The sequence below is a fragment of the Akebia trifoliata genome, chromosome 8, assembly GCF_017979445.1.
Source record: "Akebia trifoliata isolate Shusen 1 chromosome 8, ASM1797944v1, whole genome shotgun sequence".
NCBI lineage: Eukaryota > Viridiplantae > Streptophyta > Magnoliopsida > Ranunculales > Lardizabalaceae > Akebia > Akebia trifoliata.
Window position 1 is genome coordinate 22,238,802 of NC_141382.1, and position 23,910 is coordinate 22,262,711.

At 38.9% G+C, this 23,910-nt stretch overlaps 1 pseudogene; it reads left to right on the plus strand.

Moving 5' to 3' along the window:
* Positions 1 to 9,493: 9,493 nt before the first annotated feature.
* Positions 9,494 to 13,702, plus strand: LOC147396388 (homeobox-leucine zipper protein ROC2 pseudogene; annotated as a pseudogene).
* Positions 13,703 to 23,910: the final 10,208 nt, after the last annotated feature.

A 23,910-nucleotide genomic window follows, 5' to 3' on the forward strand; every position in this document is an offset into this window, starting at 1 on the left:
GTGATTCTGAAAGGTATATCGATGCACCCATGTTGGAGTGACCTAAGCCTTTGTTCTATTGTAAGCTGCACGGTCACTTGTCCCGATTGACAACGTAATACTAGTATGTTGTCGGTCCCCTCGTGGGATGTGAAAACCATTTATGAAAGCTGAAACCCTAGACTCGTACCTATATGGTATATCAAAATAATTTGAGTTTACCAATTGCACTTCTTGGACAAAATCAATGCCTAAGCGAGATCCTGCCCCGATGTATTACGGTACTAGGGGGGTAGACGACGTTTATTCTAGACGAGAGGTGACTTAAGAGTGCCCTTCCTCAGCATCGTGCGTCACCTCTTAACTGGGGATTAAATTGGCTATTTTTGACTTCAGAGATTGTGAGTTGGAGTCTTAGATTATCACGTATACGGTATATCAAACCAAGTCACCACATACCGTCTGATTGAGTACGCTCGAGAGGTATATAGGTGCACTTGGGCAAGGGTGGCTAGATAAATTGCATTGCACATAGTAAACCTAGAGTCTAAAAACCTCCTCATAGGTCATGACTCGAACTTATCGTGGGTGTTCCTGGGTTATTTTTTAGAAATGGACATTACAAATTATTGAGATCAGGAAGTTACAGTTTTGTCTTCAAGATAATCAAATCATTTTTTCAAAACTATTATATCAATGGGTGCACCAACCCAATAAAGAATCCATTTTAAGTATGGCAGCGTTGCATAATGACCCAGATTATCTTGATTTAACGATCACGATGGACCGGACCATTTAAGTCGAAATGGCATTCAAGTTCTCTAATTCGAGTCCCAACCCATTTCAAGATAAGAAAAATATTTTTCAGAAAAGGAAAAATGATTTATAAAAATAAAATAAAAGACTTACAAATATATGTTATGCATGGACATTGGAAATGTACTGAAATATTCTTTTATGTCAACTCAGGATGCTAGCTGCAGGCAATAACCCAATCGACCAATTGGTCAAAACAACCATCACGGGGATGCACATCGTAGGGAAATTCAACTTTGGAAAATTTATGTTGAGATGTGCCCTGTACTTCTACGAGTTTGAGATAGATTAAAACCTTTTGTGCACCATGGCTAAGTGTTGGAACCCTTATCTTCACATATTCCACATTTGGCATATGTACTTGTGTCCTACTCATGAAGATTATTGTGGCATCATGGGGATATCTACTTCAGGTCCTCTAGTCAGACCTTCATTGAAGACAGGATATTCCGGTGACCTCATCATAGGCCTAAACATTTCAAAAGAAGAAGCCAAGGCCTTAGTTTGTAACGTAAGATTGGATTTAGTACCCTTATTGAGTCCATACCACTCCCGCAGTCATCCCATCAATATAAACCAGAAGCCTGGCAAGTCACTAGAGACTATCGATTGTGTTTAGGAATCTTAGCCCAATACATATTGACCTCCAAAAGTGAGGGTCAAACTGTCCCTGAGTCCTTCATAGACATAGCTTCCCAACTCTCCAGAAAAGCCAATCCTGTACCTCTCATTTTAGCTGAAACCTTCTCAAGTCTAGATGCCCTAAAAAATGGTGAGGGAAGGGATTTCAAAGGAAGCCCTCACCTACTTTATATGTGGCTTTGCGATCGTCTTTTTACCAACCTGCCTTAATACGAGAACAATACGACATGCCTATAGAGTTTTTGCTGCCTCAACCCAAAGAATTCTTTTCTTCCGAACCATTGACGTAAAAGTTAGTGCATATCATTAAGAAAGCTTGGAACAAGCGCACCTTAGGATATCCAGATGGACCAGCAGAGTTCAAAGAGCCAATCGTTAGAACCAAGAGAAGCAAGCCTAATTGTCCTAACAATCTTGATGACGATCAAAACAAAGCCAAGCGTCTATGTAAAAAAATATAACTCAGAGTTATTGAAAGTAGTTATTCAAGGAAAATCTTATCTGTCAAATAATTTTCAATAGTCCAATAAAATTTCCTTTAGTTTCTTTGTGAATAATCATTGCATAAGTGAATTATTTAATGGGTTGGTGTCAAAATTCAATATCAGGATTCACCAAAATGTTATCAAAGGGGTAACACAACAATTGGTAATCCACCTCAAATGGGTCCACGATCCATATCCATCTCAAATTGGGTCCACGACCCATATCCGATTTTGAATCAAAACCATGACCCATCAGTGATCTAACAAGGATGACAACCAACCAAACAACTCAACTTGTTTCAGTTAAATCTAAATGTCACACCAACTCCGTGTCGATGCCAGCTTCGGCTGATGCAATTTCTTTTTTTAGTTTTATCGACTCCGTGTCGATGCCAGCTCCGGCTGATGTAATTATTTTAAAAAAATGTTCGTCCGACTCCATGTCGATACCAGCTTCGTGCTGATGAAATCATTTTTCAATTTTATCGACTCCGTGTCGATGCTAGCTTCGATTGATGTAATTTTTTTAAAATGCTTTACCGACTCTGTGTCGATGCCAGCTCTGTGCTGATGTAATTTCTTTTTAAAAATATTTTACGGAATTTATGTCGATGCCAGCTCTGTGCTGATGGAATTCATTTTTCAAAGGTTTTACAGACTCTGTATCGATGCCACTCCCGTGCGGGTGAAATTCATTTTATAGACTCCCTGTTGATGTTAGTTCCGTGTAGATGAAATCATTTTTAATTTTACCGACTCCGTGTCGATGCCAGCTCCATGCTGATGTAATCGTTTTAATTTTTACCGGCTCTGTGTCAATGCCAACTCCATGCTGATGAAAATTTTTTAATTTTACCGACTCCGTGTCAACGCCAGCTCCGTGTTGATGAAATCATTTTTAAATTTTATCGGATCCATGTTGATGCCAGCTCCGTACTGATAAAATATTTTTATCGACTCCGTGTAAATGCCAGCTCCGTGCTGATGAAATTTGTTTTTAATTTATCGACTCCGTGTCAATACCAACTCTGTGCTGATGGAATGCATTTTTAATTTTACCGACTCCGTGTCGATGCCAGGTCCGGCTGATTTAATTCTTTTTCAAAATGTTTTGCCAGCCCCGTGTTGATGCCAACTTCGCATTAATGTCGGCTCCGTACCGAAGAACTCTTTTATTTAAAACTCGTTTACTTTAAAATAAATAACTTTACTCGACCTAATAAAACGTCATGCATTTTCCTTTTTGTAAATAAGATAGTAATACTTGGTTTTCTGTACCCAAAGGTGGCTAAACGAAAGAAATATAAGCAGCCAGAGGAACCTCCGTAATTTTTCAGATCTTCCACCATCACCATGAGTTCTTCCGAACCTGCACAACCCACAGTAGCTGAAACGTCAAAGGTTGATCCCAGAATAGCAACGTTACTAAAAATAATTGAGAGGCAAGAAAAGATGGTAAGTGCCGTATTAGCCAATGCTAGCATCATATAAGCCCAAACAATGTAGCACCATGCATAGGGGTCAACTCAGGACTTACCCGAGCAACCTCAGCAGGGACCACAGACTACTTTGCCTTTAGCAGTACCGAAATACCAAGGGCCCCCGCTCTACATTCCACAGAATCGACCACACCCGGTAGTCATTCCTGATGATGAGTGTGAGTATAGGGCCACAGAGGCCAAAAGTGCGACAGATGAAAATATGGCCCAACAAATCGAGTCCCTTCAAGAGGAAATGAGGAGAATGAAAGGCCACAACACCATGAGCGGAACTCGATTTAAGGACCTCTGCTTTTATCCCAATGCACAGTTGCCAGCCAAGTTCAAATGTCTGGAGTTCGAAAAGTACAATGGAGTGGGGTGTCCATTGTCACACCTGAAACTATATTGCAGATCTATGTGCCAATACGGTGAAGATGACAGGCTACTGGTGCAGTTGTTCCAAAGAAGTTTAATGGGGCCAGCCCTCAAGTGGTTCTCCCTATTGGACCATACACTTATCAAAAATTGGCAGGACTTAGCTGAAATGTTTTGGCACAACTATCGGTTCAATACGGATGTGGGACTATACCAGAATGATATGGCTAGAATAACGAGGAAGCAGAGGGAAACAATGAAGGAATGCGTCCAAAGGTAGCGAGAGTCAGCTTCCCAAGTAAGGTTCGCTATGACTGAACAAGAGATGAACACCATGTTTATCTCTACATTGGGACATTCGTTCTATACCCATCTGGTGGGGCATACTTCGGGCACTTTCTACAATCTTGTTCAACAGGCAGACCGAGTCAAGGATGGGATCCGAACCGGTTTAATATTTGACTGCACAGCCCTGAGTGCAGCAGCAGGGACATAAGCACAGAAGAAGTCAGTGCCTTTTGTAAAAAAGAAAGAGGAAACTCAAGTCAACAATGTATAACCCAGCCAACCTATTTTCATTCAGGCACCAGTTCAGAGGCCACAGGCACCACAAGTCCCTTGGACGCCAGTACTTCGAGCTGCCTGGGCTCCACCACCGTAGAATCCCTTTCGGACAGTTCCTCCACAAGCACAACCAACACCATAGTATGAAAAAAATCAACAAGTACGGCCCAACAGGATATTCACCAGATTGCCTATGACGCTGACAGAATTACTGTCGATCTTGCTCAGGGGAGAGTACCTCACAAAACGACCACCAACTCCAGAGGCTGCGAACGGACCAGGGTATAACCCCAGCTTGTTTTGTTACTTTCATATGGGTGTACTAGGGCACTCTATAGATCAATGCTGGCAACTCAAGCACTAGGTGCAAAATTTGATAGATAAGAAAACACTCATACTGGATGGACCTGCAAACCCTACTCAACAACAGAACATCAATCAAAACCCCCTACCTACCCACAATGGAGGGGACAGTGGGCATAGGGTAAATGTCATTCTTGGGAAATCCGATTTTAACCCATCAACTTTGATAGCTCCCATTGGGTCGAAAATCAGGATCCATTTAACAAAAGAAACATAGATACCAACAGTCTGCACCATCAACCAGTACACAACAAACCCACCTCAAAGATCGCAACCGCCACTTAGAATGGCTGATCTCACCATTCATCCCACTGGTAAAAATACTTCTGCCAGGCCACCTCTCATCATACCATACACGTTGCCAAATCCTCAAAATATGACTCGACCCCCCTTCATATACCATACACCTCATCCTTACGTCACCACTCGTCATTCCATACACTCCATCGACTCTTCAAGTAGCTTCTCCCATCACTACGACATCCAAATCACAATCGCTACTTCTTATTCCCAATGTAAAACCTGATCCATCCCCAATCACCATACACTTACCAAAATCATTTCCATACAACTCTAACCAAGCAGTCCCCTGTAGCTATGGGACCATTATCACCACATCAGCAAGGGTCAAGACGATGAAGAAGGCAATGGTAGCTGGCATTGGTCACATGAAAAAATATGAAGGTGCCAAAGAGTGCCAGTAAAAGGGATAAACATCAGACAAGAAACAATGGATGAGGAGAAAAGAAAGGAAAAGGGAAATGGTAAGATAAACGAAGAGGGCAAAGAAGAAAAAATGGTGAAAGTGACAGACAGTGAAGCATCAGACTTCATTAAACTCATTTGCAAGAGTGAGCACAATATCGTGGATCAACTGAACAAACAGCTGGCTCAGATCAGCATTCTAGGTTTGCTACAAAAGTCAGAAGAACATCAAGAAGCACTGTTGAAAATTTTGGGAAAATCACATGTACCTACAACTACTTCGCCAACATAGTTAGAACAAACAGTGGGTTAAATCATGGTTCCCAACCCCATCGTCTTCACAGAAAGTGAGTTCGTGCCAGAAGGACGGGGGCACGTCGGGCCACTAAATATCATACAAGGGCATGATGGTTGCTAGGGTGTTAATCGATAATGGTTCAGCCCTCAATGTCTGTCCTCTCGAAACCTTTTGAAAACTTAATGTGGACTGGTATTAAACCCAATAATAAGGTTATCTGAGGCTTCGACAGCTCGAGAAGTGACTCTCTGGGAGAGATAGATTTACCAATCAATATAGGACCCTACACTTTCGAGGTAACATTCGAGGTCATGGAGATACCTACAACCTTCAACTTGCTGCTGGACAGGCCATGGATCCATATTGCTGGGGTAATGCCTTCCTCTTTGCACCAAAAAGTCAAATTTATTATGGGGCAGAGGATGATATCTGTACTAGCAAAAAACTTGATTCCAGCTGGGAGAGCTCCAGACGTCCCCTTTATTGACATAGAGATGACGAAAGACAAGGCCTTATATCATTCTTATCAGTTTGCTGCTATTAACCACATTGAAAAAGGGAAAGAGAAGGTGAAGGCAGAACTATCAAGGGAAAATCTGATGATTGGCCGGATCTTAAAAAAAGTAGGTTATCGACCCAAGCAAGGTTTAGGACCGAATGGAAAAGGGAAAGTTACGCCAATTGAAGCAAAGAAACATACTCCTTATTTTGGTTTGGGATTCAGGCCCACAAAAAAAGATATTATGGAAATGAATGACCAAAAAGGGGAACTCGGGTTAGTCAGAAAGCAAAATCGTGAGCATAATGTCTAGAATCTGGGTAGGATTCCTCATATCAGTGTTAGTTTTTCGAAATCACAAATCAGACCCGACAATTTTTTAGAACCATTGTCAACAAAGCCAGCCAGATAGAAGAAAACAATGAGTTTCAAACCCTAGCACAGTCAAGGAGACTCAATTGTTGAGTCCCAACCATCCCTCGTGGAGGGCATTGATGTTCTATTCAAAGAGGATTCCAATGAAAGTCCACCAGAAATAACGAGAGAACCTGCAAAAGTGGAATTCACTTCAAGCAAAGAAAATGAATCACATTTCCCCATCGGCATTGACTGGGTATCAGTCGTCATTCCACCCAACTTAGGAGGACCTAAGCCCGACCCTGACAACTACCAATTAGAGATCATGGTCGTCTCCGAACCACCGACCAAACCACTCAACAAATCACTTTCTCATCTCATCCACCCCCTTAGAGAAGGGGAAACCTTGAACAATTGGGAAGAATTTCTTTTAATCCTCGAAACCATTGAGGCCTCCCAAAAAAATGCCGTTAGGCAAAATTATTTTGCCTGAGGATCATAATGAGCCCTCGTCCTCGGGTAAAGACTGTTTTGAGGGCTCCTTATCTTTACTAATGCATGATTGCTCTTCTTATTTCAGATGTCCAGAGAATAGTGCTCAAAAATAAAAAAAATAAAAAATTCTTCAAAAATCAAAAAAATCAAAAAGTCTGCAAAAAATAAAAAAAAATAAAAAAGCTTTCAAAATCTCAAAAAAATAGTTATCTTTCAAAAATTAAAAAAAACGTTCAAAATTTAAGGAATTTGTCTCAATTGAATGGACCTTTGGACAGAACAGAATATGAAAAGGATGAATATGACTTCAATCTCGAACTAGACTTCGGTCTCATAGGAATCGAGGAAGTGTCTGAGGACGAAGTGGAATATCCTCCTAAAGAAATCAAGGACCTTCTAGAACGACATGAAAAAGGTGTTCAGCCAAACATTGAGGATACAGACTTGGTTAATTTCGGTACTGAAGATGACCCACGTGTTGTAAAAATCAGAATCTTGTTAACCCCTCAATAGAAAGAAGAAATGATTGAACTACTGCGTAACTATCAAGACATCTTCGTCTGGTCCTATAGAAATATACCGGACTTAGACATAGATCTCGTCGTTCATAAGCTGTCGATCGCTCCTGGGAGCAAGTCAATCAAACAAAAGTTGAGAAGACTCAAGGCAGAATGGACACTCAAAGTCAAAGACGAAGTGATGAAACAATTCCAAGCAGGATTTCTCGCAGTCTCCATGTACCCTGAATAGCTAGTCAATGTCGTTCCGGTACCAAAGAAGGATAGGAAAATACGAATGTGTGTCGATTATTGGGATTTGAACAAAGTCAGTCCTAAGGATGATTTTCCACTACCCCGCATCGACACTCTAGTAGATAGCACAGCAGGCTATGGTATGTTCTCATTCATGGATGGTTTCTCAGGCTACAATCAGATAAAAATGGTAGAAGAAGACCAGGAGAAGACAGCATTCATCACACCCTGGGACACTTTTCATTACAAAGTCACGCCATTCCGACTCAAGAACGTTGGGGCAACCTATCAACGTGTAATGACGGCTTTATTCCACGATATGATACACAAAGAAATGGAGGTATATGTAGATGATATGATCGCTAATTCTAACTTGGAGGAAGATCATTTGATAAACTTAAGAAAGTTATTCGATCACCCAAGGAAGTACAGTCTAAGGCTCAACCTCGCAAAATGCATCTTCGGGGTAACATCAGGCAAATTGTTAGGCTTTATCGTTAGTAGAAGAGGCATCGAAATAGATCCAACAAAGACCAAGTATATTCTTGAGATGAAAGCACCAGTGTCAGGAAGGGACGTCAAGTATTTTTGGGCAGAATACAGTATATCAGCAGATTCATTGCGCAACTCACGCCTATCTGAGAACCAGTCTTCAAACTGCTGAGAAAAGATGTACCTAAAGCGTGGAACGAGGATTGGCAAGAAGCCTTCGACAAGATAAAGAAATATATGCTTAATCCACTAGTCTTGGTTCCTCCTACACTAGGACGACCCTTATTAATGTATATCTCAGTGCAAGAAATGTCTATGGAGTGTGTATTGGGGAAACATGACGAGTCAGGTCAAAAAAAGCAAGCCATTTACTATCTTAGCAAGAAGTTCACCGATTATGAGGCAAATTACTCGACGCTTGAGAAGACTTATTGTGCACTAGTCTAGGCATCTCAACGATTGCGCCACTACCTCCTCAACTACTCAACTATGCTTACCGCTCGAATGGACCCTCTCAAGTATCTCTTCGAGAAGCTAGTATTGACAGGTCGCACTGCAAAATGGCAATTACTATTATCTGAGTTCGACATCACGTATGTCACTCAAAAGGCCATCAAGGGACAAGCTATTGCCGACCTCTTAGCTAAGCATCTCTTACTGACTATGAGCCACTAAAGATGAATTTCCCAGATGAGGCCATCCTATTGACAGAAGTTGAAGTAGTGACAAAGAGCAAAGTTGGAAGATGTATTTCGATGGAGCTGCAAATAAAAAAAAATGGAATAGGGGTAGTTTTGATCAAGTCGGATGGATCTCATGTTCCAATTTCTATCCGATTGAAATTCCAATGTTCCAATAACGAGGTAGAGTATGAAGCATGTATCGCAGGTTTAAAAGCAGCAATCGACTTGGAAGTGGATGAAATCGATGTATTCAAAAATTCAAGTCTAGTGGTCTATCAGACAATTGGAGAATGGAAGACTCGAGAACAAAGATTAGTCCCTTACCATGAGTACTTGGAAGAACTGAGCTCAAACTTCACCAGGATCTCATTCACTTATATGTCACGAGCCAAAAATTAGTTTGCAAATGCATTGGCTACGCTTGCTTCCATGATCAGTATTTCAAAGGACCTAGTCATTGATCCTATCAAAATTGGCATCCAAGATGAACCAGCCTATTGTTTACCAATGGATATAGCAGAGTTCGAGGAGAAATCGTGGTATTCAGACATCAAGGCATACTTAGAAGATCGAATCATCCCGTCAGATATAACGGTAAATGAACGAAGGACCATTCAAAGATTGGCAGATCAATTTTTCCTAAGTAACGAGACTTTATTCAAAAAATCACATCACGAAGTTCTTCTCCGTTGCGTTGTAGAAGCAGAGGCTAAACGATTGATCGAGATGGTACATGGTGGAGTTTGTGGACCTTACATGAATGGTCACATACTTGCCAAGAAGATCATGAGAATGGAATATTATTGGATTACAATGGAAAACGATTGCTATTAGCACGTTCGTAAATGTCATCTCTACCAGATCTATGTCAATAAGATCAACGCTCCACCTTTAGAATTGCACAGGATGACTACTCCTTGGCCCTTCTCACTTTGGGGCATGGACATTATTGGGCAGATTTCCCCAAAAACTTCAAATGGACATCGCTTCATCCTGGTCGTTATTGATTACCTCACAAAATCGGTAGAAGCTGCATCATATGCCAATGTCACCAAAAGCAATGTATTGAAGTTTGTCAAGAATAACATCATCTGTCAATATAGGCTTCCCAGCGGATTAGTAACGGACAATGCCAAGAACTTCAAGAACAAGGATATGATTAAGATGTGCGAAGACTTTCAGATCACCCATTATAACTTTGTACCCTATAGACCCAAGATGAACGGAGTCGTTGAGGCAGCCAACAAAAACATCAAAAGAATCATCGAGAAAATGGATGTTACATACAAGGATTGGCACAACATGTTGCCTTTTGCCCTTCATGCCTATCAGACTTCATTTTGAACCTCGACTGGAGCAACTCCGTACTCGTTGGTATACGGAATGGAAGCAGTCTTCCCCGTCGAGGTTGAGATTCCCTCCCTCCATATCTTAAAAGAAGCAGAATTAGATGAAATAGAATGGGTTCAAGCTCGGTTCGATCAATTGAACTTAATAGAGGAGAAACGGCTTGCAACTATCTATCATGGGAAAATTTACCAAAAGGCGAATAGCTCGTGCTTACAATAAAAAGGTAAAACCTAAAGATTTCTCGCTAGGAGACCTTGTTTTGAAGAAAATTTTGCCAATCCAAGAAGACGCCAGGGGAAAATTCTAATCAAACTATGAGAGACCATTTATCGTGAAAAAGGTAATGACGGGAGGAGCTCTGATTCTCACAGAAATGGATGGACAAGTCTTCTCGCAACCGATTAATGCTAATACTGTCAAGAAGTATTATGCTTGAGATTCGACCCTGAGATGATAAAAGACCATTTTTGTTATCCTAAAACAACTATCTAACTCTAGTCAACCCTTTTAAGTCATCATATTCATTTCTTAACCTAAAACTAGGGCAAGTCAATAGTACAAAAAAAATTAAAAAAAATCAAAGCATCAAAGTACTCCTAGCCCGCATGAGGATAAACTGTGAAGGCTAAAAATACAAAAAAAAAAAATAATAAAAATAAAACAAAATCAAAAATAAAAAAAATGAAAAAATATAACACTTGATTTTTAGTTCGACCCAAATCTCCAACTTAAACAAGTTCGAGAGACGCTGGGAGGAAACATAGATCACCTTTTCAAAACAAAAATAGATCTAGATTTTAAACTTTTTGTATTTATTCCACTACCCCTAACCTAAGCCAACGTTTCATCCCACCAAAAGTCCTTTCGAATCAGGGAACATTCTAAGGCTTCACAATGATAATGGTAGCACCAATGATCTTGTAATTTGATTCAGATGTTGAGTCTTATTAGTCGTTGGAAGACTCGAGAGGGGAGTCCAAATCAGATATTTGAAAAAAAAAAGTACTCGAAGGGTAGAGTAGCCGATCTCGCGGTTCAACTTGAGTTGTCGAACCATGAATATTCATCAGCAAACTCAAGAGGAGAATCTAGATTGATCACTCAAGAAAGAGTGCCACTATAAGAGTAGAGTCACTGATCTCGCAGCTCAACTTGAGTCACCAAGCCACAAAGACACAGAGGCTCCAAATGAGAATTGTAATATAAAAATCCAAAAATATACAAGCATAGTCTGCAAGGGCATAGTGAAAACCTGAAAAGGCGCTATGAGTAAAAAAATCAGACTATGGCAAGATCAAAGTCACCGGCACGATGAAAACTCCAAAAGGGCGTCGATGCGTAAAAATGTGGAAACCGGGTCTGGTGAAAATCGTAACTGGCGCCAGGGGCAAAATGAGTAAAAAAAAATAAAAAAAAACTAACTCCTGGCCCGCATGAGTATAAACTGTGAACGGTAAAAATTTTCCAAAATCCCAAGTCTCACACTTAATCGATATTCACCCAGTATTGGGACACTGGGGATGACTCTAAAAAGAACCAAAGAGGTACTAACATCTATATCCTCAATAGTTGGCAAAAACACATAAATCATCGAAGTAATAAAGGTTTGTCAAAAATATTCATATTCTGCATCTTCAATATTTATTCGACAAAGACAAATCACAAAAATCCAAACGTTTTCAAAACTAATATTTTGGTCGATGATGAAAAATCTAAGACTTATTCAAACTTCATGTTTTTAAAGCAATAGATACACCTGAGGCCAAGTAAGTGAAAAACCTATTTTCTTTTCATTTTAAAAGTTTCACATCACAAAAAGAAAATACAAAAATATATGGTGCCAATTACACGTCTCGATCAAATCTCTTTTCCAAGGCATGAATTCAAGCAGCTTGCCCCATCGTCACCCCCCTCAGCATCTGAAGCATCACGACTCACCAGGTAAGACACAAATGTATCAAAATAAGGATCCTGAACAAGCCCCTCCTGAGATCACTCTCCGGGCCTACTAAGACAGACAAACCATTGATCATCGAGCTTGTAGTTGTAGTAATGGAAGAACTTATAAGAATGGCCCAACTAGGGGAACCGTTGTGGGTGCATAGCCTTGATCATGCTTATGAGATTCTAAGTGAAGCTGAGTATATGCAAACATTCCCGAGGGGAATAGGGCCAAAACCATTTGGCTTGAAGTCAGAAGCTTCTCAAGAAACTGCCGTTGTTATGAATTACAATAACCTTGTTAAGATCCTCATGGATGTGAATCAATGGTCGAATATATTTTCTAACATTATTTCAAGAGCCATGACTCTAGAAATCCTATCAACCAACGTAGTAGGAAACTATAATGGAGCTCTTCAAGTGATGACAACAGAATTTCAAGTCCTTTCACCTTTAGTTCCGACTCGAGAAAGTTTTTTTGTAAGGTAGTGTAAGCAACATGTCGAGGGGAGTTGGATGGTTGTCGATGTTTCCTTGGATCATTTGCGTCCTAGCCCAATATTGAGATGTCGAAGAAGGCCATCAGACTGTTTTATCTAAGAAATGCCAAATGGCTGCTCCAAGGTCATATGGGTCGTGGATGACAAAGCAGTTCACACTACATATAAATCGCTAGTTAACTCTGACCTTGGATTTGGAGCAAAGCGATGTGTTGCTATCATAGATCGACAGTGCGAACTTCTTGCAAGTGTTATGGCTAGTGACATGCCAGCTAGAGATATTGGTGTGATAATGAATCAAGAAGGGTGAAAGAGTATGTTGAAGCTAGCTGAGATAATAGTGATGAGTTCTGTTCTGGTGTGAGTGCTTCTACCACTCACACATGGACCGCATTATCAGGAAGTGGAGCTGAAGATGTGAGGGTCACGACTAGAAAAAGCATAGACGACCCTGGTCGATCTCCTGGTATTGTGCTAAGTGCAGCCACTTCTTTCTAGCTTCCTGTTCCACCAAAGAGAGTCTTTGATTTCTTCCAGAATGAGACTTCTCGTAATGATTGGGATATCCTTTCTAATGGTGTTGTTTAAGGAATGACACACACTGCTAATGGCTAAGATCTTGGTAACTGCGTATCTCTACAATGAGTAAATACTTCAAAAGCCAACTAGAACAACATGTTGATATTGCAAGAAAGTAGCACCGATACAATAGGTTTTTTCGTATTTTATGCTGCTGTTGATATTGTTGCAATGAATGTGGTTCTAAATGGGGGTGACTTAGACTATGTAGCCTTCCTGCCTTCAAATCTTGGTTGATTCAACTCCAACAACAAAACTCTCTCTTGGATCTGTGGCAACTGTTAACAACATTATTGCTTGCATCGTTGAAAGGATCAAAGGCGTCATTACAAGGGACAATGCATGAATTGAGATGGTTAACTTATGGTAGAAATAGAGTAAGATATCAAAAAAAAAAAAAAAAACTTTCGAGTTGCACTCAATTCCGATTTGTCAAAACACGATCAAAATTATCCAAATTTCAAAACTCATCAAAACTTTCATCAAATCCAAGATCTCATACGAGCTTCGCGCCATCAAGATCAAGGAATTAATAAGGCAAAACTCTGTTAGACCCTGTGCTTGAGTCGTCATTTTCCACAAAATTCATCAATTCAATCGGTAATCCGAAGTCGTGTTTTTTTTTTATAAATTTTTTTCGACTGGTACAAATAGGGGTTTAGTTTATTCTTTGCACGTAATTTCTACAAAATAGGGCAGCTGTAGACACCCCAATTTGAAAGGGCCCAAAAAATAACAAACTTTAAATAAAATTGACCAACGGGCCTCAAGAGCCCGAATCACTCAAATATGACATTTTGATCGAACCGAGTCCCCTAAGACCTCTTAATGGTCTAACGAGCCTATCAAAAAGAATTGGCGCACCCCCACCTTCATCGCTCCACCCCAAACCCAAAAATACCCGATTTTCAATAAAACCCGCCAACTGACCTAAAAAGCCCAACTTGCCAACATATGGCATTTTGATCAAATCCAATATTTTTAAAAATCTCTAAAAAAATGAATAAAATAAACAAATGAGACTTTGGACTCCTATCATTTCCTCTACCCTCACCGCTCCACCCCCAAAGCCCAAACCTTCAAAAAAACTCCATTTCTTTCAATAAATGGCTTAAGGCTTCCCACATGGCCCATGGACCCCAATTCCTCACCACCTTTCTACACTCTTCAATCTATTCAACTCAACCCATATCTATTCTTATTCAACCTGCAACCTAAGCTCAACCCCACATTATACCCAAGCCCAATTCTCAATCCAATCCAACATCACAACCAATCAACACCATCATCAAGGTGGGACACATGTCACAACCTTAACTCACCTCCCTCATCCCACTAACCATCCCATCACCTTTTCTTTAAACATCATCTACCCACACCCCTAACCTATACCTACCCCTAATCTATCCACATCAACCCATCACCTTTTCTCTAAAAAAATCTAATCTACCCACACCCCTAACCTATATCTCCCCTAATTTACCCTCATCATTCCTTACAAAACCCATACCTACAATCAAAACCCATACTTACAATCTAAACCCACACTCCTCCTCTCAAATCAAACACTCATACTCTCCCATCAATTCATCTCAACCCTTCATTTCCACCCATTTTAACATATGGCATCATCTCCCATACCCTCCCAAAATATCATCAATCACCCTCTTACACAACCCTTCTTTGAATTAAAATCACATCCCCTTAACTCACTTCACTAATTAATTACTCTCTTACACAATCCCATCCTCTCAACCACTCCCATTTATTTTATTCCATATAATACGCTACCCAAATGGGTTGAAAGATCCAACCCATTTGGGTAGTAAAACAACCTATTTACCCTTCTTACACAAATGCCCTTCAATTATCTCTGATTTACCCCATATCATTTTACCATTTCTTTTCATTTCACATTATCTTACCCCTAAAAATAACTCCCAAACTCTATAAAACCCCCCTCATTCTCAACTCTCATTACCTAATGAAAATTTGAAAAAAACACTTACTAAAAGAAAAACTCTCTACTCACCTCATTACTCTCAACTCACCTCCATTACCTTCAACTCCCAACTCTCAACTCTCAACTTCTTCTCAAGCAAGTCCAAGAAGGTCAAAGGGATTCATCAAGAAAAATCAAAGAAAGTCAACAAAGGAGCAAGGTGGGTTTGGACAAAAGAATATCCCCTCCAACTCTCCTCTTCTACTCATCCTTTTCTACATACCTTCACACATACCACCATGGTTTGAACCATCAAAAGGCCCCTTTTTCAATAAGGGTGCCTTCAATGGGTTGATCCAACATCAAAACCCCTCATACTTGAAGGCACATATCAAATTTTCTCATTATTTTTCTTATTTTATTTTTATTTTTAAAATGGACCGAATCCGAGGTTACCACCATGGTGGATGGAGTAGGGTGCCTAACACCTTTCCTACTCCATAAAATGAGTCCCTTTACCTAAAATCAAAGGTTGGACCAAATGAGCCATATCCGTATGAGAGTCATCAAATGTCAAAAAAATATGATTTTTAAAAAAAATGCAATCTGGGTGACCATTCACACCCATTTCAAATATGAATGGTGGCGACTCTCCATGTTCTGACATGATCATCTAGATAGAGGGGGAACAACCTCAACTTCACACTCTCTTCGTCCAAATTATCATTTTTAAAGGTCTAGCACAGGGTTAAGAATTTATTGGATGGTTATAAGGTTGTTCACTTTCGAAACCATGAAACTTAGAAGCATATTGATAGTAGTTGCCCTAATTTCAAATTGTACCGCATTGATTGTTGGCAAGGAAATATAGGAAAGTGGAGTGGCTGTGATAGGGGCAAATAGTTCATTGAGGGTACGCTGATCTTTACGGACTGGATGAGGTGGAATTGGATGTTGATCCATTTTGAGAAAATGAAGAATAAGTACGTGGTTGACTTCTCTTTTAATCCTTGGAAGTGGATGAGATCTTGAGATCTCTTGATCAAATGGCTCAAGTGGACCTTGCTGAGACCTCCTACCTAACTTACATTAGAGATTCACATAGAGAGTAGGGACGTATTCACATGTACTTTTATGGGTTCCTATAGATTAAACAACTCTAAAATTTCTATTGATAACCGTAAATTGTGAAAATGACATTTAGGATTTTAACAAAAATTTGTTATGTGTTTCAAAAATATATAATTCTTTTCGTTATTTCAAATTCACGTCACGACCTAAATATTTACTGTGTTTAATTGTATTTTATAACAAATTATACGTGGGTAGGACATTTCATCGAGTTATTTTCACTAGTTGGGTTCTATGCACTACTCAGACCTCGTTTTGATCTAAGTTTTGTAATTTTTCAATTTAATTTATGAAAATAAATTTCAAAATTTGAAAAATGTTTTAATATTCAATGAACTCATATTGAGTTAATGAATACTGGAAAATGAATATTGTGTTTGAAATATCAAAAACTATAAAAATTGAAAAAAGGAGAAAATAGTATGAAATAGTAAAATATCAAAGTTACACCCAAATGGTGATGTCTACATTTTTCATTGTGATGCTATGTGTGGATTGATGAATAAATGTCCAAGGTTAATTTACTTTCTGTTGTCACCAGGTGATGTGCATGTTTATTTACTTTCTATTAATACGAGGCGCTGATTTACTTTTTTATACCATTATTTATTTTAGGCCGTGTGGCAACAATTGCATGGTAGGAAACTAGATATCCATTGTTAATTCCATAATGTTAATTTCTTATTTATTTCTAAAAAAAAGAAATGATATGTATATGTAGCTATTTTGTGAATTGTTAAAAAGATTGTTAATACCTGAAGAGATAGTCTACATATTATCCGAAGTGATATACTATCTTAGAATGTACAATATGGACAACCAAACTCATACGTGGTATGAGGCACATATGAGAGTGGAGGCACAACTAGAATCCTGATTTATTCTTTTCTATCTTTACCAATGAACTTGTAATATAAAGGTGGTCGTATATGAATAAGGTTGTATATTTGGGAATCAGATGCACGTCTAATAGGCATAGACGAAAATGATTAGTCAGTGATTGATAACAATCTATAGTAGTTGAACATTCTGACACTTCGAAAGAGACCCATTGCTTATGTTCACATCAAATGGCCAGCTTGAGTTGGATAAATGTTCGTTCAAGTGTGGTAACTAATGATCAGTCACAAAATCAGGAATTAATACTTTATTATTAAATATCTATTGTCTTATTTTGATATATAAAATGAAATGCATGTTTAATTGTAACACCCCGGATTTTCAACTCATATCTCGAGGAAATTAAATGGTGAGATTTGGAAGAAAATATCGAATGAGAGACTTAGAGTAAAATACTCGGATCTTGTTATGATTAATTTCGAGGAAAATCAACTTCGCCATTAGATTCAAAAGCATCGAAATATATACATTAGCCTGTAAGCAAGTCCGAACTCGAATTCGGATAGAGAAGTTATAGAATCCTCGAAATTCGTGTTAAGTGGGACCCAAAACAGTAAAATTTCGTTAGAGCGAGAATCGAAAAGATTTGATGATACCATTAGATCCGTAGTGAAAAATTATTCGAAATGGTATATTCGTTTGTCGTTTTCCGAGTCCGAATAGTTAAGTTACGATCGAAATTAGAAATAAGGGGGAAATTACAAGTATGCCCCTCAGCTTTATTATAAAAGAAATCTTATTTCTTTTATTTCATTTCATTTCTCTTCTTCTCCAAGGAAACCAAACGGCAGCCACTTCTCAACCCAAGGGTTTCAACCCATTCCCATCAAGTTCTAGCCCGAACGAAGCCGAGTTGAACCTCGACGAAGAAGACAAAGTTGTCGGCCACGTCGAGAGCTACAACTTCACCATCTTTACTTACCCATTCTTGTTCATTTTCCCCATCCTCCATCAAAAACCAGCCGGGTAGCTCGAGTAAACCTCCACATCTTCCGTCCGAGGGCTTCATCGAGTTAGGAGCTAGGTCTATACTTCATTGTAGAAGCGAAGGAGAACGTCATTGTCGGATAGCTTGCAAACCCTCGCTCGTTTCGCATCCAAGTCAGCCCAACCTCGACTCTTGAGCCATCCAACCTTGAGTTGTAGTGCTAGCTTGTACCCGTGGCGTTCACAAACAAGTAAGGGACTTCCAATTCTTATTGGTAGCTTTAGATTTTTGAAACTTGCATTTAGGGATTTTGTTAAAAATGTGTTGTTTGTTTTAAATCATAGAGATTTTATTTGAATGGAAATTCATGCTAGAAATAAGATTTGAGGTGTTTAATCTATGTTTTAAATGTTGAATTCGTGGGTAGATTGAGGGATTTGAGGAATTGAACAAAGATCCAAAGAAGGGATCGAAAAACCCAAAAATCGCGAGTGAGGTTCAGGCTGTAGGTGGGAAGGGTCGGTGCCACCGGCACCTACCGAAGGCATTCTGTCGGTCCCACCGACAGAATGAGGTTTCTGCCACCGACGAAACCAAATAACGCGAGAAAATTTTACACTGTCGGCAGGACCGTCGGTCCCACCGACATCTGCCGATGTGTATTATGTCGGTTCCACCGACAGAATTCTGGTTCTGCCACCGACAGCCACCGACAGACACAGTTTTGATCAGAACAGTGTTCTGACTCTTGGCTTGACTTCCTCACACCTTATACACTATTTCTCACCCTTTATTTTCATTAAAAACATTTAAGTAAATGGACATTTACTTTAAGTTCTTTAATGAAATTAAGGTTTTACCCCCCATTTCGGAACAATGGGAATGGTTTTAAGATCCAAATCTCAAAGGATCAAAATCCGAATTTTGGTTTCAAGAACAAAACGTAATTTTCGACGTTTTCGGCAAGTTTTCAAAATGAAATAACTTTCGCGTTTCTTTGAATTAGATTACAAAAACTATATGGTGTCGAATCTCATGATCGAGACTCTCATTTCGAAAAACCCGTTTTTAATTTCGAGAACTTTGAAAATTTGAGTTTCCAACACTTAGCCAAATTTTCACCAGCTTTTACCATTTTAACAGCTTTGGTCTCGTGCATTGCCGGGACCTTGTTTTTGAATAAACTTCGATGGTTTTTAATGGAAATACCAAAAGAATGACTTTGAAATATTGGAAATGGATGGTCGATGTGAAAAGATGAAAAATGAGAATGTTGAGAGAATGGGAAAAGGGAATGAACGGTAAAATGTCAGAATCACACCCGAGGGGTGATGTCTGCATTTTACATTGTATGTTGTGTGTAGGTTGGTGAAAGGATATCCAGGTTATTAATGAAAGGGTTGCATGTTTATTTCCGATTATGTTAGCGCTTGCGCTGAGTACTGTTATTTATTTTAGGCCGATTGGCCACGGTTGCATGGTAGGAACTGGATATTCGTTCTCAACCCTGTTCTGTTAATTTCTCTTTTGTTTTAAATGAAAAAAATCATATATATACGTAGCTATTTTGTGAACTGTTAAAGGGTTTGTGAATGCCTGAAGGGATAGTGTGTCACATCATTCGGAGGGGTGCACTATCTTGGGATGTACGATAGGGACCACCAAACTCATACGTGGTATGGGACGCGTATGAAAGTGGAGTCACAACTGGAATCCGGGTCCATTCCTTTCTTATCTTTACCAGTGAACGTGTTTTGTAAAGGTGGTCGTATACGAGTGGAGTGTCTTTTGGGAATCACATGCACGCCTGATAGGCATAGACGAAGATGATTAGTCAGTGATCACTAACAATCTAGTAGTAGTCGAACGTTCTGACACATCGAAAAGAGACCCATTGCTTACGGTCACGTCAAACGGCCAGCCTGAGCCGGATAAATGGTCACCAGTGTGGTAAGCGCAGCGACCGGCCACAAAATCAGGAACTAAAAGCCAGATTTATGTTGTAACATCATGTCCTGACTGGAAGCGATCCAGTCGTGAATCCCAACTCTTTAATTCCAATACTCCACCATTTGTATTATGTATCTGTTGTTATATTTCGAATTATAAACTGAGAAACATGTCTATTATTTCAATGTTGTCAACATTATTTGCATAAAATGGAAAATGTATAATGAGTATGGATGATTGATGCTATGTGTTACTTTTAAACTGTTTAGTTGCTCATCCCTGGCTATATGTACCAGTTGATCGTATTTTATCTTGTAAAACCTTGCATGTATTAAAATGTTCAGTATGTTTTATTCGATCATGCTTAGGAAGGGTTATTAGTAGGAATTGGCTGTGGACTTACTGGGTAACCATTGTTACTCACCCTTTCCTTCCTATTTTTTTTAGTTTCAGCACTTGCAGCTACCGAGACAGGCGTAGAGTCAGTATTTGAGGAGTATCTGGTCGGTCAGATCGACGATCAGAGTTTATTGCCTGGTGAGCACTAAGGCTACATCCGTTAGAATTGCCAGTTTCATCCAGGATGTATGTAGTTTTTGGATTGAGAGTTTAGGCCTATGTTAGAGTGAGAGTATTTTGTAAGCCTGTATATGATTAGATCTTCCGCACTCTGATCTACTTACATGTTAGATGTAATTAGTCTTCCGCAGCTATTTTCCGGTATCTACATTTTTATATACAGGTTTTGTTATAAATTGGTTTATCAGGTTTGAGTTCCGTGGAACGCTAACATAAATAGAGGAGACCATGCCGAAATTTCGAGGTGCCACCTAGTACCTTGGGATTTGTGTTAGCGTTTGGCGGGGTGTCACATTAATGTTTCTATTTAGTCAATTTGATTTGTATAAAAAGGAAAATGTTATAGTGAATACTGCCGATTGATGTAATGTGAGTTTCCAATTATTTAGTTGCTCATCCCTGACTATATGTACCAGTTAATCGTACTTTTCTTTTTTATAAAACTTTGCATATGTTAAAATAATTTAGTATGCTTATTCGTTCATGTTAGGAGAGATTATTGGCAGGAATTATTTACTTGCCTAGTGTAGACACCCCATTTTTGCATCCGCCTGATTAATCAACTCGTCAATCCGATTGCAATGATTCCCAATGATGGATGTGTATTCCATTGCTTTACTTTGTTACCAGAAATGTTTCAGAAATCCGGATGAGGTATCTCGAACTGACAAAAACATTAGAAATCACGCTATGCTAGGAAAGTACGACCCCAGAAACATAGAAATCATCATCTTGCAGACCAAAAAGAAGCTTCACGATAAAAATCACTAAAAATTACCAAATTACCGAAATACCCCAAACCTCAAAACAACCCTAGAGCCTACGTTACGCTTAGGAAAACCCATTCGAACACATAAAATGACAAATCGGAACCAAATAAATCATTTCACCAATTTTAATAGAATTTGACAAAATTACGAAAATGCCCCTCATAAAGTTCACAACCATTTCACACAAAAAATTTCATAAATAACAAAAACTAATATTTACATTGAATTCCTTACGAAAAACCGATTCTAAAACATCCTAGAACATTAAAAACCGACTTAAAACGTGAAAAGTCCTCTCCGGGGGCAAAACGGTAATTTCACAATTTTCATGATAAGAAATTTCGAAATTAATAAATAAAACATTAAATAATTAAATTTAAATATTAATGAAATTAATTTAAAATTTTGAACCTAAAAAATCGATTAATCAGACTCTCAGGCAAAATTGTTGAGGGTTTGTGGGATATTTCTTTAAGGACCCCCTCCATTTGGGGGTCCAAAGAATTAAAAATATTTTAGAGGAGGGGTTCTCCAAAAATCAAAGTAAATCAAGCAAGACTAAGGTCAAGGTATTAAAGTCAATCAAGTGAGACTGAAGTCAAAATTAAAGTCAATTAAGCAAGACTGAAGTCAAGATATTAAAAGTCAATCAATTAAGACTAAAGTCAAAACATTAAAAGTCAATCAAATAAGACTAAAAGTCATAATAGAATTCTAATTAAATAATAACTCTATCTAATAGAGTTCTAACTTAAAAACAATTCTACCTAAAACAATTCTAATTAAAATACAATTCTATTTAAAACAATTCTAACTAAAACACAACTCTAATTAAAAGAACTCTAATTAAATACTAACTCTACCCAAATCAACCCTAAAAAAATCTATAAATAGAGGTGCTCACACCCTATTTTCGTATCAAATTATAAACCCTAAGAGAAATAGGTCTAGAAGCTCCCCTAACCCCCCATAAACCCTAGTTTTGGAGCCCCAACTCCTTAGCTAACATCCCTCCTTCAATTTTAGTCTAGAAAACACCCAAAGGCCTTCTAAAACACCCCCAAATCCGCAACGAACTTGAAGAGTTCAGATTCAAAAACAAGGAGATACCTTGCCTCGGAGATCCAAAGTCAAATCCGGAAACAGAACGAAGCAAGGGAGCACGGTACAAGGAGCTTTTTTTGTCAGATCTGAGGGAACCAAGTCCTTGCCATCGGAAAGGTAAATTTTTATTTTTATTTATTTTTTTATCTAGGTTTTAGCAATGTAATTTACTTGGGACTTTAGTAGAGACCGGCTTTGGCCGGGCGGGGTTGGTGCCTAACACCTTCCAACCCCGTAACTTGATCCCCGAATTCAGCTTTTATAGTAGATTAGTTCTTTTTATCCATGTTAGAGTCAGTATGGTTCCTAGACCACAATAACTACGTGGCGACTCCCAAACCTCAAGGGTCAAAAGCGGATCCGCGCACCCCGCGGATCGAGGGTGCTTTCACCTAGTAGGTAACCATTGTTACTGTACCCTTCCTTCTCAATTTTTTTTAGTATCAAATTTGAAGCTTGACGAGGCGGGTATAGAACACAACTGAGAATTATCTGGTAGGTTAGATAGACGACTAGAGTCTGTTACTGGTGAGTACTAGGGCTATAACCCCTAGTGACATTAGTTAGCCCAGGTTGTATTATAGATGTTGGTAGAGTATTAGGATTTTTTTTAGAGTGAGGACTTTTTATATAATCCTATATTTTTTTTATCCTTCAATACTCTGATCTATTGTACATTATTAGATGTCTATAGGCTTTCGCTAGTATTATATTTTGTATGTTTATATGCAGCATATTATGTATATTGTTTATCAGGTGAAATAGGTATTTAGTACCTTGGAATACTAACATAAACAAAGGAAATCATGCCAAAATTTTGATGCGCCACCTAATTCTCGAGATTTGATATGGGGCATTGTGTTAATGTTTCGGGGGCGCCATAGATGGTATCAGAACATAATATTAGATTTGTATGGCATACAAATCTGTTATGTTTTGGAGAATAGGCTGATACAACAGACATTAGAGATAATCATATAGTGTCACTAGAAATTTGAATTAGAACTCACTAGCAATTTCGCATTGGGATTGCGAGCTCTTCTGTATCTAGAAGTCCATAGAGCGGAGTAAGCGTAGGATAAGATTCTAGGTTTATTCTGTTAGTAATTGTAGATACCCCATTTTTGCATCTGCTTGATTAATCAACTCGTCAACCCGATCGCAATAATTCCCAATGATGGATGTGTATTCCATTGCTTTATTTTGTTATCCGATATGTTTCAGAAATCCGGATGAGGTATCTCGAATTG